Source organism: Trachymyrmex septentrionalis, unplaced genomic scaffold, assembly GCF_001594115.1.
Source record: "Trachymyrmex septentrionalis isolate Tsep2-gDNA-1 unplaced genomic scaffold, Tsep1.0 scaffold37, whole genome shotgun sequence".
In the NCBI taxonomy this organism is placed as follows: Eukaryota; Metazoa; Arthropoda; class Insecta; order Hymenoptera; family Formicidae; genus Trachymyrmex; species Trachymyrmex septentrionalis.
The window spans coordinates 1,584,160-1,587,620 of NW_017305536.1; the positions used below are offsets into that span (position 1 = coordinate 1,584,160).

The 3,461-nt window shown below is 40.9% G+C and overlaps 1 pseudogene; it reads right to left on the reverse strand.

The window, feature by feature from the left end:
* Positions 1-2,494: 2,494 nt before the first annotated feature.
* On the reverse strand, positions 2,495-3,014 carry LOC108750597 (annotated as a pseudogene).
* Positions 3,015-3,461: the final 447 nt, after the last annotated feature.

The following is a 3,461-nucleotide window of genomic DNA, read 5'->3' on the forward strand; positions in this document are numbered from 1 at the left end:
ATGAGATCGTGACATGTAACTGTTCGATTTATAAGTGTGATGTGAATAACATTATTACAACGTAATTTTCAGTTTGTCTTGACGCGGTTAAGTTAGTAATGGTTGCGTGGGATATTAATAAGCTGTCTATTAATAGCCTTTTATGAGTGATTAATGAGTGGTTGTAACACGTGTATGTAACGGTTAAGATTTGCGCAGAAGACGACGCCACGGACTACTTGGGAGAATGTAAAATAAAAAAATTAATTATCGTGTAATGAAGGATTTGCAAAATTTTTTTATGACTCAATATAATTACAGCTATAGAAAGTAATTACGGTTGTACGTTAGTAAAGGATGTGCTGAAAAGACGCTAACGTCTTCAAGTCAGTTTTGTCGTTTCGTAGAGCCGCACACCCAGAGTGTATCGGCCAGTGGTATGCAAAGACTGTCCCGGTATCGCCATGTTGCCGACTGGCTTTTGAAGCATTTTACCGAAGATAAGCTTCGCAATCTTGCGTGAGAGGCCGGCGTACAATTATTAAGAACCGGTAGAATCCACGCTTGTTCTCGGACTGGAGCGTCTTATAGGACTTAAGTACCTATTCGTTGTTGTCGTCCACGAGTGCGTCTCCTGCAATAAGATGCGTTTCGTGCTCGACGATAAATTTCTACGCAACGACGGACGGTTTGCTTGAGGATTCTACTTCCTGGCTGAGAAGTAACCCTCACCGTGTGTGCGTCATCTCTGCCATTCACCTTCGTCTTGCTAACATATAGGCACCGTTTTTGTTCTCGAGTTCGTCGCGCTGATCGGTATCGTCCTGCGACTTCGTATTTGTGCGTTCTCATTCTCTTGTCGACCGCGATATATAATATAAGATAACGTGAACGTCACGTAAATGCTTCAAGTAAGTAATGAAGCTAATGCATCTAATAGAATCGATGCTCTAGGATATACTTTCCAAAGCCTTTATGATGTTGATTTCACGCTCTAGGCGTTCGTAGATTACATAAGATTCTTATGAAAGTAAATTTATCGTATTTTTCATGCTGGTTTAACCCGTTACTTTAATCGAATTGCTTGTTAAAATCATTTATTTTCACAACCGACATTAATTTGAAAAAAAAACTGCTACTTTTTAATCCTCCGTCTGTAATTTGAATTTTTTGGCAACGAATTATAGTTTCACTCTTAAAAAAAAAAACAGTTTACCGACGAGGGAGTAATAATATGATTGCAGACGGAGAGTCAAGATATATTTCTTCAAATATAATTTATTTGTACGATCTGGACACTTAAAATGTGTGTTAAATTCCGATCTATTGTCTCCTGCATTATATTTTTGAATTTTGTTGTCACGAATCGGTTTCGCGTAACATAATTGCGCAAACAGTGCGCGAGATTTACGAAAAAATTTGGATAATTTGTTATCGAGGAAAATTGGAAACGACTGGTAATAATGTTATTAATCAAGTCAGTTGATTAGATTGGATTCGAAGAGAGCCACAATTACCTTGTACACATACATTACACACACACATGGTGCCAAGATAATCGACCGGATAGAAGAGGATAGACGCAAGCGTATATTTTACATAGCAATGGATTTCTTCGATCTTCTTTGCTTCTATCTGGTGGATCGTAACAGTGGTGCCTTACAATTCATGACAAGAATGCAGATAACATCTTGACTAACACGCAACAATGCACCGTCAAACGCATACGACGTGCTAGCAGTAAATGTTCTATCTATCGTAAATGAATCTTTTATTTCAATTTAAAGATGGTATCTAATCATATATGTCATATTTAATAAATCTGCGTTAATCTTAATTTTAAAAAGTAACACATTATTAAGATCTCTTTTTTTATTTATCATTACTACCTCAGATTACGACGTCAGAAGCGAGAAAAGACACGATAAAACATTTTACAAAATATGTCAATATTGAAATATAATACGTTTCAATAAAACAACTGTTGTTTAAATGAAAACTATTTCTATATTCAAATATAATTTGTAAGAATTTTTATTTAGTGTTTTCTCTCGCTTTTGACGTAATTTTAAGATAGCGGTGAGTAAACAGAAGTCTTAAGGGTTCACTCTTCAAAAAATATTGGATTTAACAACATACGACACTTTTATAATTTTCACCGTGATAGTGTTAATATTAACACACTGACAAGTGTGAAAATCCATGGTGTTAAATTTATAAATGTTCCTGTTAATACATACACAGTATATCAAATTCATACTGACATTTTTTTAGAGTAAATTGTAATTATATAACACAGTTAGACAGCGTGGACTGTGGGAAAACGAGAAAATTGTTGATATAGCTTTGCTCGTTAATTTATTACATTTAACTGACTATTACATTTTCACACATCACATTTGTCGGACGCTCATTCGAGCGTCCTTAATTTTCGGAAATGTAGGCGTTTCCGTAGTGCTGTCAGGCTTGGACTCGGCGAGCGAAAAGGTTGCACTGCGATGCGGCACGTCGTTGGTCACAAGGCATTGTTCTCCAGTCGCAGTACATCAATTCCGCGAGCGGTCGCGAGCGGTCCACCATCCGCGTTGGTACCATCCGGCCAGCCCACGCGGGGCTACGTTCGCGTATCCAGCTGCGCTGTTCTGTTTCATTCTTTTGCACAGAGCGAGCTGCAAATGTTTCTCGGGCCGTTATAGATATGTACTTACATAAAGAGGGAATGATGTATGCCGTTCGATGGGTAATATAATGTAGGCGGCTAACGAGAAAGGGCTCGGCGCGCGGCGCCGCTCGTCGTACGTAGCTACGTACTGCGTGGCAGCAAGGGTAGATCCGTAAATCCGCAGCCTTCAACTAAATCAGCGCGAATAACGACGCCCGTCGTCGCCCTAGCCGATGGTGCATGCTTTCTGCAACGCGAGCAGAACTTGCAGCGCCTTTGCCGCGAGGCGAGGCTTTCTCGCCTTCGCGATTCCGCGTGACGCCTCGGAAAGGAAGAGAGCGAGAGATGGAGGTCCGGGCCACGGCAAGGGCATCGTCGCCGTGTCGCCGGATCATCTCCGGAGAGAAAAAGAGAAGATCAGGGTCGCACCGATATGCGACGACGAATGGAAACCAGCGTGCCGTTCGTTCGCTTGCTCGTTCATTCGCTCGCTCGTTTGCTCGCTCGCGCAATTCCAGGTGTTTTATGCTCGCGCCTATGCATGCATAACGAGCTCCGAAGTCGTAACTTTCTGCTTAAACCATTCAGTTTCATGACCGTAGGAAATAACCAGTTAACAATCGCTTATGGAGGAAGGGCGGTAAGATTGGCGCCCGTTTCCTCCGATTTTGATAGCTGTACTGTGCCGTAATCGTCAGCGTTAATTTTTGTATCGCGCGTATTCCGGATTTCTATTTGATGTTCCCTATCCGTTCGAGCGACGCACTGAAAATCCATGAAACACGAGAAAATCCACGAACTGTTTGTTGTCCTATTTCTA